The following is a 14,616-nucleotide window of genomic DNA, read 5'->3' as shown; positions in this document are numbered from 1 at the left end:
TTTGGGTATTTTTTACCCCATATGGATGTTATGATTTGTTAGATATTCTCTGCAGTTGAACCTTATGGCCTATTGTTCATGTTTTCCATATTATTACATCATACATTGTAGTATATAGCTACAAATATCAATCATGGGTGAGTTTGTGGTTCCTCGGGATCATAAGCACCGTGTAGAGATTCAGTTCAGAAAACTGGGGCGTTACAAACTTGGTATCAGAGCCTAAGTTTCAATAGTATCCTAGCAAGTCTGAAAGTCGCATCTAGTAGAGTCTTGTGCATGGGTGTGTTGCATGCCACATTTATATACAAAAGGCTATAAGATGTTTTAGGAACAGTTTCCCTTCTTTCGGCATTCATATCGTGCTAGTGAGCATAATCTCAAGTTAAACTCTCAGTCTAATCCATTCTTCTCTTATTTCATAATATACCTCCAAAGAGAAGAAACCATCCAGCTTCTCATCCAGAAGATCCTTTGGGCGAACATGCTTCTCATGCAGAGTTTAGGGCCGCATTCACCACACTTGCTCAGTCTGTGGATGCCCAAAATAAATGGCCAGTAGTTATTCTAGCCAATCCAGTGGAAAACTCAGCTGCAGCTAGGATTCAGGACTTCACCCGAATGAACCCTCCATCTTTCTTTGGGTCTAAGTTTCATGAAGACCCTCAAAAATTCTTTGACCAAGTCTAGATGGTCATACACATCATGGAAGTTACTTCTTGTCAGAGTGCCGAGTTAGCCACATACCAGTCATAGGATGTTGCTCACACTTGGTACAAATAGTGGAAGTCGAAGAGGTTACAAGATGCAGGTCCTATAGAGTGAGAGGAATTTGTCATGACTTTCTTAGACAGATTCTTTCCCCAAATGCTGAGGAAGGCAAAAGTTCTAGATTTCATCAACCTTAGGTAGAGAAATATGATGGTTAAGGAGTATTCTCTCAAATTTACTCAGCTAGCCAGATATGCCCATTATGTGGTTACAGACAATAGGGCTAAGATGAGCAAGTTCATGTTAGGGGTGAATGATAGTGTGGTAAATGAGTGTAGATATGCAATGCTGAATAGTTATATGACTTTATCCAGGCTCATGAATCATGCTCAACAAATAGAGGAGTAGAAGATTAGGACTAGGGGGAGGCAGAACAAGAGAGCAAGGTTAGGCAGTTTCAGTTTTGCTCAACCAAAATCAAAAGGAGGAAACTATTCGTGGTTTTGTCCAAAGCCAGCAATTCTAGCTCCTTCCTCCGCCAGTTCCCCAGTTCTAAAATTCAGAAATGGCAACAGACATCAAGCACTAGGCTCTAAGTCTCAGGGCAGTGTCATCAGTGCCCGAACTAATCCCCTAAGTCAGACTTGTGGTAAGAACCACAAGGGTACCTGTAGAGATGGTAGCGATGTTTGTTTTGGTTATGGCAATCCAGGCCATAGGATTAAAGAGTGTCCGCAGTCAGGTCTACAGGGTTAGTAAAATCACTCTATAACCCAGTCCAGTTGCCTAAATCAGCAGAGTGTCGTTTCTAGTGCTACTAGTGGGCAACGCCCAAATAGAATCTATGATCTTCAGACCCGACAGGATTAGAAAAATTCTCCTTAGGTCATTACTGGTACATTATAAATTTTTCATGTTCATGTTTATGTTTTTCTAGATCCAGGTGCATCTTTGCCTTTTGTTACTCCTTATATAGCAGGCGATTTCAGAATCTGTCCTGAAATTTTAGCAGAGTCCTTTTCAGTCTCTACCCCAGTGGGTAAAACCATCATAGCTAGGTGGGTATACAAAAACTGCCCGATTATGATATTTTAGAAAGCCACATCAGCAGATTTAGTTGAGTTTGATATGACTAATTTTGATGTTATTCTCGGCATGGATTGGCTTCGTTCCTGCAGTGCCACATTCGACTGCAGAACTAGGGTAGTTCAGTTTTAGTTCCCAAATAAACCTATCCTAGAGTGGAAGGGTAGTATTTCATCTTTCAGGAGTCAGCTTGTTTCCTACCTTCGGGGAAGGAAAATTATTTCTAAGGGGTGTCTGTATCATCTCGTGTATATTAAAGATTCTAGCTCTGAATCTCCTAGACTTGAATTAGTCTCAGTTGTAAATGAGTATTCAGACGTGTTTCCCAAAGATCTTCCAAGCATTCCTCCCAAAAGAGAAATAGACTTTGGCATTGACCTTATTCAAGACATTTAGCCTATTTCTATTTTGCCATACAGAATGGCACCAGCAGAACTTAAGTAATTGAAAGATCAATTAAAGGATATCTTAGGTAAGGGATTCATCAGGCCCAGTGTATCCCTATAGGGTGTACTAGTTTATTCGTACGCAAGAAAGGTGGTTCTCTCAGGATGTGTATTGATTACCATTAGATGAATAAAGTTACGATCAAGAACAAGTATCCTCTTCCCAGAATAGATGACTTGTTTGACCAACTTCAGGGTGCCAGTTATTTCTCCAAATTAGACCTCAGATCTGGCTACCATTAGCTCAGAGTTAAAGAATATGACATCCCAAAGATAGCTTTCGTACTCGGTATGGTCACTTCGAGTTTCTAATTATATCCTTTGGTCTTACCAATGCCCCAGTCGCTTTCATGGACTTGATGAACCATGTTTTCAAGTAATACTTGGACATGTTCATCATAGTCTTCATAGATGATACCTAGTCTATTGCCACACAGAGCTTGATTATTTAGACCATCTCAAGATTCTTTTTCAAACTCTCAGATATCACCAGTTATTCGCCAAATTTAGTAAGTGAGAGTTTTGGCTCAGATCAATAGCATTCCTTAGCCATATTATTTCTGGTGATGGTATTAGAGTAGATCCTCAGAAGACCGAAGCGGTAAAAACCTGGCCTCGCCCATCTCTCTATTAGATATCAGGAGTTTCTTGGGATTCATTGTCTATTAGAGACGATTTGTCGAGGGATTTTCTTCTATTGTATCCCCCATGTCTAGATTGACTCAGAAGAAGGTCAAGTTTTAGTGGTCAAATCCTTGTGAGAAGAGTATTTAAGAGTTGAATACTTAACTCACCTCAGCTCCAGTTTAGCTCTTCCAGATAGTTCAGATGGATTCGTGGTATATTTTGATGTATCCAGAGTGGGTTTAGGTTGTCTCCTCATGCATCATAGTAAGGTCATAGCCTACGCCTCCGGAAAGTTAATGCCCCATGAGAAGAATTATCCTACTCATGATCTTGAGTTAGTAGTCGTAGTATTTTCCTTAAAGATTTAGAGGCATTATCTATACGGAGTTCACGTAGATTTCTTCACAGATTATAAGAGTCTCCAGTAAGTTTTTTCTCATAAAGATTTCAATCTTCATCAGAGAAGGTGGTTAGAGCTTTTGAAAGATTATGACATGAGTGTCCTTTACCATCTGAGCAAGGGCAACGTTGTGGCCGACAATCTCAGTAGACTCTCCATGGGTAGTGTTTCTTATGTCGAGGAAAACAAGAATAAGATAGCTCAGGAAATCCATCAGCTCCCCAGACTAGGTGTTCGCTTAGTCGATTCTTTAGAGGGTGGTGTATGTGTTCAGAGTAGTTCAGAGTCATTTCTAGTTTCTGAGGTAAAATAAAAGAAAGACATGGATCTTAGCCTTGTCAAGCTAAAAAAGTCAGTTCAAAATCAGAGAGTAGAGGTATTCTCCCAAGAGGGAGATAGGGTTCTTCATTGTCAGGGTTATCTATACGTTTTAGGTGTAGATAACTTAAAGCAGCGGATTCTCGTAGAAGTGCATGGTGCGCGATACTCTATTCATCTAGGGACCACTAAGATGTACCGCAACCTGTGGGAAATTTATTGGTGAAGTGGGATGAAGAGAGATGTTGCAGAGTTTGTGGCTAAGTGCTCTACATGTTAGCAAGTTAAGATAAAGCATCAGAAGCCTAGTAGACCCATGCAGGAATTTACCATTCCTACTTGGAAGTGGGAAGCAGTAAACATGGAATTTGTAACGGGAGTTCATTTCCTTCCAATTCATCCCTCTTATTCAGCTGAGGATTATGCCAAACTCTATATCAGGGAGTTGGTCAGATTACACGGTGTTGCATTATCTATTATTTTATAAAGAGGTATCCAGTTCACCTCAACCTTCTTAAAAGTGTTCCAAAATGGTCTTGGTACCCATGTTCATCTCAGTGCAGCCTTTTATCCTTAGACAGATGATCAAGCAGAAAGGACCATTTAGACTCTTGAAGATATGCTAAGGGTGTGTGCAATTGATTTCAAGGGAAGTTGGGATGACCACTTGCCTTTGATTGAGTTTGCATACAACAATAGCTATCATTCCAGTATTAAAATGGCTCCATTCAACGCCCTCTATGGCAGGAGGTGTAGATCTCAAATTGGTTGGTTTGAAGTGAGTGAGGTCTCAGTCATAGGTCCTGACTTGATTTTAGACGCCTTAGAGAAAGTTCAATTGATTAGAGAGAGACTCTGGGCTGCTCAAAGTCGATAGAAGTATTATGTTGATGTTTGTAGAAAGTATCTCAAGTTTGAGGTTGATGACTATTTCTATTTCAAGATCTCTCCCATGAAGGGAGTAAAAAGGTTCGGCAAGAAAGGGAAACTCAGTCCCCGCTATGTCGGTCCCTTTAGGATTCTTAGTCATTTCAGAAAGGTAACTTATGACCTTGAATTGCCTTCATATTTTTCTCGTTCATCCGGTCTTCTATGTATCCTTTCTCGTCCCTATTCAGAGCATTGATATTCAGAACAGTCTCACTTATGAAGAGATTCCAGTTGAAATCTTGGACTATCAAACTTATCGATTAAGGAACAAAAAGGTCCCTCTAGTTAAGGTTCTTTGGTAAAATTAGTCCATCGAGGGAGCTACTTGGGACGTAGAAGCAGATATGCGTACCAAGTATCCTTACCTCTTCTCCGCCGATTCAGATCAAGCTCAAGGTAATAGTTTGCCTTAAGCTTATTTAGTTTCATATTCATGTTCCCATTATAAACGTGGTATCTACTACCATTTCATACTCTTTAATGCATTCATGTATCAGTTCATTTATAAAATTATGCATCAGCTATGCATTCTCGTCTTGAGAAACTCAGTTTATCAGAACACTCAGTCACGCATTCATGTATCACTTAGCCATGCATCAGATATGCATGAGTTCAGTATATTTAGCATATCAGTCATGAAGTCATGTCTTAGTCACTCATGCTCAATTCATGTTCACTTATTATTTTCCCTCTTAGTCAGTCTCATTCGAGGATGAATATTCTCAAAGGGGAGATATTGTAATACCCGTTCTTATTCTAAGCTAGAAATCATCTCAAGGATGCTAGTACTTTCTTTGAAATACAAATCTATTTTTGTACCCGTGGTATTTTTGAGATTTCTACTTTCTATCACGTGGGAAATTGAGTTAGTTTTATAACGATACAAATTTTGTCCAAATCCGACAACAGACAAGGAAGTTATGGATGTTTCACTCAGAACTGATCGAAACACCCAGGTGCGACGTCCAAGTTGACGGACCACCAAACAAGTGATGGACCACCACTTTGACCATCACAGCCAAGGCATTAGGGCCACATTCTGGATAAGGATTGATGGACCATCATCCAGGTCATCAACTCTTATCCAGTAAACCCCATTTTTGGTCCACGTATGACGGTCAAAATGATGGACCATCAAGTTTCTGATGGACCATCAGTTGGGTCGTCACTACGATGTTTAGTTTATTTCCAGGCCATTTTAACAAGGTGATTTTGGTCACTTACCACTCGCCTATATATACCCAGATGAGTCTGAATTCAGCCATTTTACTCATTATTATTTCATAAACAAAGCTAGGGTTTCTCTCTAAATTTAATCTCCAAGAACAAGACCCAATCTTCTTCAAATAAAACAAAGGATTTCAAATCCTTCAAGTTCAAAAACATCAAGAACCTTGACTTAGGTATGCGTAGTGTTCATCTATGGATCCATTTCATTCATAGAGCTTAAGAACCATGTTTTAAATATTATTTTGTGATTGTCTTGTTGTGATATGAGCATGTACATGTTGATGATTGTTGTTTAAGTTTCAAGATGATATCTAAAGGTGTTTTCATGAAGTATATGTGTTTGTTAGTTGATACCCATGATCCTTATGTGGCTTAATATGGTGAAATTCATGAACACACTTAAGCTAAAAGAATGAATGCAAAGTGTTTGATAATATGCCAAGGATGATAGAATTCATGTCCCATGATTTAATAGTGCTTAAATGACAAGTCCATGCTCTATGCTTTACGATTTCCTATGAATTCCATGTGAGTGATATGCGGTGTTGTTGTGATGTGGATTGACCATGATATTGAGGCTATGCAAGTATATAAATGTTGTATGAATTTCCCTTCCATGTATAAGATGTTGAGAACTATGCTTAGTGTGAAATCCCTTACTCATGATATGGAAAATTATGGACTCTACTCTTACGATCAAGTCAGGCATGTGTGTCAGTTTTCTTTCATTGAGTCCTAGGGGTACTTGTACCTAAAAAATATAGTTGTGTGCCTAGATCCATGTCATGTTATCACGATAATCTCAGTCAATCCATGACCTATAGAACTCAGTCGGGTATGTGACTCAAGAAACCTCAAAAATCTCATGATCTCAGTTAATACTCAAATAGTAACACTAATCTGTCAGTCAATGAAAATCAGTTACTCAGTCCATGTACCATCAGTTAAATCACGTTTAGTCACTTCAGATAGGAGTAGGAGTTAGCACCGAGTGAACCCAAGGATGGGAACTCACTTGCCAGTTTAGGGTGTGATTTTTAGTAATCATCCTTGTGTTCCAGAACTACGTAGCCAACGTAGGTTAAGACATCTTAACCTGTTAGATAGGATTGATGAGGTGGCTTAATTCATCAGTTTAGGTTCCCACCATTCTCGTTTTGACTACCTACCAGCTAAGGGTCACTCACAGCTGTCTTTACCAGTGGCGCGGTATTGACACCCTTCCAGTCGGGGCAGAGATTGGACCCCAACTTAGCTATATGCATTATTGGGGCATGTCGGTCAAACAACTACCTCCCATAGTTTCAGTCCCAGTCTCAGTAAAAGAAATCAGATATTCTTTAGATTTCAGTATATTAGGATGGTCAGATACAGTCAATTCAGTTACAGAACGGAACACGGATAGTTCCATTAGATTCAGGACTTTCAGACACAGTCATCTATGTCATCAGAATTTCAGCATTTGTCATACTAGATAACAGTGGATCATGCATTAGTGTCCAGATCTAGATATCACGTAATCACGACCTCAGTTACTACATATGCATGTTTGAACTCTTACATTCATATCAGTCAGTCAGTTAGCATCGTTCATGCATGTAAACCCTTTTGCATTTAGCCTACCTCACTCATATACTCAGTACTCCCAGTTGTACTAACGTATTTGCACTATGGTTCTTTCTTTTATGTTACACCATAGGTTCATAGATATAAGATCCAGATCAATAGTTATAGTAGCATTCCATTCGCAGAGTTGCAGTGAGTCCTCATCCATTCGAGGACATATTGTTTATTTCATTTATCATTTCATTTCAGTTTTGCTAGACAGAGTTAGTTTGAGACATGTTCCTTCAACTCCTTATTCAGACAGTATCTAGAGGCTTCCAGATTTAGCTTAGATTTGATTTAGATTTCAGTTGTTTGGGGTATTCGTTCCCCCATATGGATGTTATGATTTGTCAGATATTCTATGCAATTGAACCTTATGGCCTATTGTTCATGTTTTTTGCATTATTACGTCATATATTACAGTATACAGGTACAGATATTAGTCATGGGTTAGTTTGTGGTCCCTCGGGATCATGAGCACTATATAGCAATCTGATTCAGAAAACTGAGGCGTTATAGTGGCAATCAAAGAATAGTCTAAAGGCTCAACAGGGCTAATTAGGATCATCTATTATGGGTAGGTAAAGTAAAGGACAAAAAAAGGTTAATCAAAGAAATACCTAGATCACCTATTAAACTAAATATTCCTCATTTTGCTTTGCAGAAACACCGGCAAGCTCTAGAAATCATCATAAAAGTATGGAATATCAACAAACACCTCACACAATGCACATGTTCAACTCAAGAAGGATCCATATAGACTCTAAATTAAGCAAATAATAAGATATCAAATTAAGCTAAAAGTTGCGTATGAGTCAAGTAAAAAATCTTAGGTGTCTCAAGATATGTCATTAAAGATGATTTCAATCTCTAAATCAACTTGCATCGTTCATTCATGTGTAGTACTTAACAAGAGTACCTCACATTTAATTGGTTTTAAAGACTATCTAACTCCTAACGACCAACTCTTTTCTCAAGACGATCATCAACCATCCATCGTCGGAAAAAGTCATTCTACCTAATAATAAAACAAAAACTATTTTATTTAAGAAAATATATTAGGTTCAAAGGGCCTCTGCTCGGAAAAGAACCAAAAAAATCAAGGGGTGGGAGAAGTATGCTCTACTAAAGAACTAAAAATTTAACAACCAACACAAACTCTTCTAATCTAGAAATTTTAAAAAACATCTTTTGTGTTTTTAATTTTTTTTTTAAAATTGCACAAATTCTCAATGAAAACAAATAACTACAAAAAAGCAACTCCTATAACATAATTCACTCTTAACCAATATCGGAAGAATCTCACCCCACACTTAAAGTCATTCTTTGTCTCCAAAGCATTAATCAAAATAAATAGTGGTTAGAAATACTCCCTAAAGACCTCTAAGGCATAGCTAGCAGCATTCTTTCGTAATCTTTGCATCAAAAGGGTCAATGACCCCACACTGAATCTCCATCCATATCTCTTTGCTCCCAAATTTGGGTACTCAGACTTTCCCAAATCTTCACAAACCAAAAATAAAAAAAATAAAACTACACTATTATGACTTGAGTTGCCTCCCAAGCAGTGCTTGTGATCTTAGGTGGATTTATGCACCTAAGTCTCATTATCTATACACAGTTAGCCTTATTTTGAGGAATTCTTGTGTGATTAATGAGTTTTTATTGATATAATTAAGCATTTATGGGTTAAAGTACTTGTTTATAATTGTAACAACCCGAGACTATCCCCTAGTCGTCACACGGTGCTTACGATCCTGAAGGACCATAAGCTAACCCATGACTAATATATGCTTTGAGCACTGGATAATAATACTGAAATAAATACAAAATTAGGTTGAAATGACATTAGGTTCAAAATCTAAAATACTGATAAAATATAACATCTGGTAAAACATCTAAAAACTAAACACTATCTGAACTGGTCTAGTCTGAAAGCCCCTAATTGAACTGTCTGAATATAAAGTTAATGGGACAAGCCCCAAACTAACTTCAACTACTAAACTACTAATAAACTAAAATAAATTATATCCTCGATAGATGAGGACTCACTACTAAATTTGCAACTGCTGACTAGAACTATCTAAAAATGGTTGGGATCCTGAGAGTCCAAACCTATTATATGAAACATCATAGCGCAAAGAAAGAGTATACGGTCAGTACGTGGAATGTACTAGTATGCTAGATGAGGTAAGGCTGAATGTGAGGGTTCATATGCATAAACAATAACTAACTGAATAATATATAGTAACTGAATATAAGAGTACGTGGGTAACTGATACTACGGAAATCACTAAGTATGCAATACTGTGCATATATGTATAGACTGTAACTGAGATTTTCTGAAGATGAGCACTGAGTTCTGATAACTGAGTAACTGATATATAAAGTTACTGATAATTGATTTACTGATACTGATTGACTGTGTCTGACAGTCCTGATTATGTAAAGCTAAACTGAGCTCTAAATTAAGACTGCGAGTCGTAATGATCTAACTAACATGCCCCTTTTCTAAATAGATTTGGGGTCAAACCTGTAATCTCAGTTGGAAGAGTTCAGTACCGTTCCATGGGTAAAGACACTGGAAAACCAAGATGCCAAGCCTAACTGATCGGTGACACTGGGGAGAAGCCAAGCCTAATCTAATGGGTGACCCCAGGGAGGTAGTCAAGCCTAGTTTGATGGGTGACTCCTCATCCTGCACTGGCTACGCAGTTTTGGAGTATAGGGACTGCTTCTAATGACTCTGCCTCTCTGGAAGGGAATCCATCATTGCTTCACTACTCCTAACTGAATGACAGTAAACTGATGGTACTAAACTGAACTGCACTGATACTATGAGTTTTCCTGAGTTCTATGACTGACTGAGTTCTACTAAGTTCTGTAACTGACTGAGAGTACTATGGATTGTGATATGACTGAGATTATGTAACTGACACTGCCTCTAGGTAAACAGCTAAATGTCAGGTATCAAATACCCCCAGGACTCGATAGCATAAAAGAAAGGCATAGCATGATCATAAAAGCATAACAATACTTGCTTGCTAACAATGCACTCATTTAGAAATTTTGTCAAACACTAGATATACATGAACTTGTGCATGAATAGGATCACATAATAACATGTCATGTATTCACTAGTCAAATCAAATAAGCATGTTATCAAACACTTGTAGGCATAAGCTTGTACATGATTAAGAAATACATGTTAGCATGATGTAATGGCATTATTTCATTCTCATAGGCAATTTATATAACACATGGGAAGCATACTTGGTTCACTAAATGATAAACACTTAGGGTTAACATGGTTACAACAATCAACTTGAAAATTGAAGGGTTTATCATGAAGATCATGTAATTCAACACATACAATGACTAATTTCATAGTAGCATGTAATTTAGTCATGGAATAAAACCCAACAATAACATGAACATGGATTTAATTCAATTCAAGCATGGAAGTTCATGATTCAACAAATCTTATACTTTAAAACTAGATTTGTGGACTCTATGGGTGAAATGAACCCATAAATGAACACCTAAGATACCTTAACTTGTTAATCCTTGAAAGTTCTTGGAGAGACACTTGATTTTTCTCTTTTTTCTTGAAGATAGGGTTTAGTCCCTTTTGAGAGAGAATGACTTAATTTTTTTTGAATCGACTGAATAAATAATGAGAAAAAGGTTATATAGGGGTTAATTTTGCATTTATACTGATTAGGGCCAGGGAAAAATACCCATTTACCCCAGGGAACTACTTAAAAATTAATACAAAAAACCCAATTTGGGGCCCTGGCGCGATGCACCGCTATTGCGTCAAGCCACTGGAAAATGACAACTGGGAATGTGGCTAATGGCGTGACACAGTGGAATTACATTGCAATACTGGATAGGACCTGAAAACTTGGTGTGACGCAGTACAATCGCGTTGGCTTACTAAAAATTGACAAACGTGAAAATGAGCCTTGGCGCAACACACCAATATCACGGCGCAACACTAGAAACTGACAATTATCATTTTGACAAACTTTGCGATATGGTACTGGCCTAAATGACGGTGGTTAATGACTGTAACTTAAAATAACCATAACTTCTTATCTGACTATCGAATTTGGGAAAATTTTATATCGTTGGAAAGCTAATTGAATTTCTTACGCAATGGTAGGATCAAAATCGAAAAATACTGAGTATTTCAAAAATTTTATATGGGATTACTTATGTACTAAGACTTAAATTAATCTAGGAAAATATAGGGTATTACTATAATGTTTAAGGTGTGTTTAGAACAAGTTTAGAATCAATTTGATAACTTAGAGTTTAGATGAGAAATCTAAAGTTACTAGCTTGAGCTATGTGTTTTTCTAGTTTATCTTGATGGATTCTATTATGTTTTATGCACTAATTCAAGGTGTTTGATGATATAGAAGATTATGTGAGATGTTAATATCAATGTTTGAGAGCATAACAAGATCTAATGGTATTGGAAAGACACCCAAGAAGTGAGGAAATAAAAGGCAAGTAAAAGGAGCAAACCTTGATGAAATCTAGAATTTTTGAGTCCAAGGGTGTGCCACGCCCTATAGCCTCTAATATAAGGGTGTGACATGATCCAAGACATAATTCCAACATGAAAAAATAGTGAGCATCTACGTTAAGGGCGTTCCATGACGTTCAGTGGTGAACCTAGGATTTAAGGATAATGGGTGCTTACAAAATTTAAAAAATAAAAAAAAATAAAAATTCCTCTCAATGAGATTCTAACCCAGGGCATCCCTTCAAGTGGAGAACCTTAAATAAAACCTAAATTCCGATGCACCCAACCAATTTTTTGTTTTAGTGGGTGCTTTTATATATTATATACCTATTTTTATATATTTTCTATGTAATTTTACCTATTTCGCATCGAGTTTAGTTGGTGCCGGAGCACCCCAAAAATGAATGTAAATTCACCCCTAACGACATTAGCCGTTAACGCATCAAGACCTAGGTGTGGTATGCCCATAGTTCAAAAATGGGAAACTCCCTTCTTAGTATAAATAGAGCACTTGGTTTGTATTGTAAAAACGTTGGACAATTCTTTTGGCTAGAAATACTCTTGAGGAGGCTTCAATTAGGATTATTTATCCTTACTGTATTTTACTCTTGATTTATATACATGAATTTCTTAATTGCAATTCGTTGTAAATCTATTAGTGGATAAACACCCTTATTCTAGGGTTGAGGCTACAAACATGATTGTGTAGTTATGGTTTAGAGTTGGTTTGTGTATTTATCAAGTATGTGATTGTTCTTATGGTTTTCTTACTATTCTAAAGTGTTATGAACTTTAATATAAATAATAGCTCCAAAACAAATTGAACATAGGAGTTGAAGGATGAAATGAACAACGCAAGGGGTGTGGATTGTGTATTTAATCATTAGAATCTAATTGTTAAAGTATAATTTATGTTTAGGATAGAAAAATACCTAAACATCAACTTGGCTAATGAAATGGGAAGATAGTTTAATGCGTCCAAGTTGAAGACACACACCCCTGCTCATCGATGTAGTTGTGAGATAAGTTTGGGTAGATGACTTAAAGGATGACCATTCATAAATTATAATTTTAACCCCAGAGATCAATAATTATGATAAACACCAATACTGACTAAAAACAATTGTTATGCATGATTTTGAAATCAAGGCTTAAGCCCTGGAAGCATTCCTTATATTTTCTACAATCAAAAGTTCATACCGTTGTTATTTTCATCTTTAATTTATAGTTTCAAAATTCAAATTCTTGCTTGGTTATCATGCACACTTGTTTAATCTCTTTAGTAACGGTAGAATTGGATTTTTGTTGAGGACAAGACCCTATTGGATTGATACTTGGCTTTTAAAGGTTAGTTTACAACTTAGGTGACCACGTACACTTGTGTGTGTGCTAGGACGCAACAAGTTTTGGCGCCGCTGCTACGGACTTGAAAATTGGCAATTGTCTTATTTTTAGTTTTGCTATTTTATTTCATAAGTGATAACAACTTGATCTTAACTTTTGAATTTCTAGGTACAGGACTGAAACTTAAGTAAGCTTGCAATGAAAAGGGATTAGTTGACCCATATCTTAAACTTGAGCGATGCTTATATCATCTACGGAGAGAAGCAGTACTTATTTATCGGACACCTTAAATTTTTCAAGAAGAAGCTATTCTTGCACCAATGACTGCAGATCAACCAGCCTGCAGGACAGTTCTCAAAGTGGCAAATCCCACTAGCCACCAATATTACTTCCATCATTCACAGACCGGAACCTGAAGGTAGATTTAAGCTTAAATAGAATATGGTACACCTATCGCATAACAATGGTCAATTCATAGTCCTAGCATATGATGGTGCACAGGTGCATCTGTAGAATTTTTTCAAGAACAGTGACACCTTTATTCCCACTGGAATATCCACTAACTATTTGAGGCTATCACGACCCAAGATAATCCCTATCCGTGACAAGCACCCCAAGCCAACCAAGGTTGGAGATTACCCCTTGATATGACCAAATTACACCTCTCTTACAAGAGAGTAAGCAGTCACTATCAAATATAGAACCCAACTAGGTTGGGGTCGAATCCCAAAGGGAATACTGTGCAAACTAAGTATTATGGTTATTAATAGACTATTGATCAAAGTCTTCGGAGAAAGGGGATTTTGAATTGTTAACAGTATTTAAATGGTTGTAACGAGTAGCATTCCAGCTAGCGAGTTTAATTGCAGGTAACAATTCAATGAGAATAAAAAAAGTAGAGTTATGTTCACCAATATGTTCAAACAGATGTGGTTGTGAATTATCTTAAATTCCTAATTTACAACTTCAATTGCAAGAGTGATTGAATTCTAAAGTTCACCCATTTGTTTCTTAACCTAAATGGATAGTTTACCCTTTAATTCTTTCGAACTTAAAGAGTGTGTTGATTTATTCAATTAGTCCCTCATGTGGGTCAATACTTGTTAAGGCATCAACCCATAACCCAAAGGTTAAAGCCTTAAGATTTCATGTAAACCCCTTTTTTTCCCAGCATATACTTTTCTTCTCAGACAAGTAATGTTCTTGGGCTCACCCTTCAAGTTTGCAACCAAGAAAGATCATTAATGTGAATAAGAGTTTATACAACCTCAATTATATATTAGAATTAAACATTTTCACTACCCCAATTAGCTATTCACATTAAGGCTCCCATAACCCTAGTTATAGGAGTTTAGCCACACATCTCAAGAGAAGAAGAA

The sequence above is a fragment of the Capsicum annuum genome, chromosome 7, assembly GCF_002878395.1.
Source record: "Capsicum annuum cultivar UCD-10X-F1 chromosome 7, UCD10Xv1.1, whole genome shotgun sequence".
NCBI lineage: Eukaryota > Viridiplantae > Streptophyta > Magnoliopsida > Solanales > Solanaceae > Capsicum > Capsicum annuum.
The sequence above is the reverse complement of the archived record's forward strand: the minus strand, read 5'-3'. Positions refer to the sequence as shown.